This window comes from Poromitra crassiceps (genome assembly GCF_964638095.1).
Source record: "Poromitra crassiceps genome assembly, chromosome: 9".
Taxonomy (NCBI): Eukaryota; Metazoa; Chordata; class Actinopteri; order Beryciformes; family Melamphaidae; genus Poromitra; species Poromitra crassiceps.
In genome coordinates, this window is record NC_139630.1 from 6,721,377 (window position 1) to 6,722,531 (window position 1,155).

A 1,155-nucleotide genomic window follows, 5' to 3' on the forward strand; every position below is an offset into this window, starting at 1 on the left:
CTTCAGGAGACAGAATAGCGACCGAAGAAGCAAGATGAAGCTGATGGCTGAAGCTATTCTGTAAATTTGGGGAGGAACAACAACAAGAAATGGGTCGAATCTCCGCCCACTTCCGGCCGAAACCACGCCCCCCCCCCAGGTCAGAGTCACAGTATACCCTCTGAAAAAAGGTAGACTACACCACTGAATGTCTTCAGACCATAGAAACACCTCTGAATAGGGTTGTCAGTTTCCCAAAATGAAATACAGTTTGGCTGTGGTACTGCAATTACGTTTACAACAGGACTGCTGATTGAGCTCTGACAGCGGGCTTGGATAGGCACAGAGGCAGGTCGGCGACTAAATGCTCCAGCAGCAGCCTATGCATGGAGCGACTTACATTTGAAGACTTGTGACTGCCGTTGGACTTGTGTTGATTTATTGTCTGGTCCGAACCACGAACCACACTTCCTTGTCCACACACACTGCACACACAGTCTCCCCGACTTGTCTGGTCTGAACCGCAAACTGCACGCGCGTGGCACTTCCTTGTCCACGCACACACAGCCTCCCCCAAATCTCGCACTGCACAACGCACCCCTTTATTTTGGACACACACACACACACACACACACACACACACAGTCTCCGCCAAACCTCAGTGCACACAAATCCAAATCTCGGTGAGTGTCCCTCAAATCTCGCCTACAAACAAGCACACAGTGGTCTATAGAAGCGGCCGAATCTCGTCTACAAACATCTCTCCTCCCAACACACAGCGCCGTCTATAGAAGCAGCGCACCGCTTAAAAAGGTTTCCTGTGAGACAAGTGTGATGCCACTCGATCTGATTTGAATTACTTTTATGACCCTCTTGAAATGGGTCATAGTCTTCCGTCCGACCTCTCAATAGTTCGACCACTCATGAGTTAGACTACCCAAAGATCCGCCCTATTATTTTAATCTCATAAATCCGACCTCCCAAAAATCCGACCGCAGTAAATTAGACAGTTGCGTGGGGACTCCAGAGAGAGAGAGAGAGATTGACGCGTTAATTGGCGCGGCTCATTTGATGCGCTGCACTGCAGGCATCAGATAGGCTACCAAATACCAACAGCACAGAACCACGAGTATTTGCGGGGAAAATGTCACTAATTTATATCACAATGAATGACCA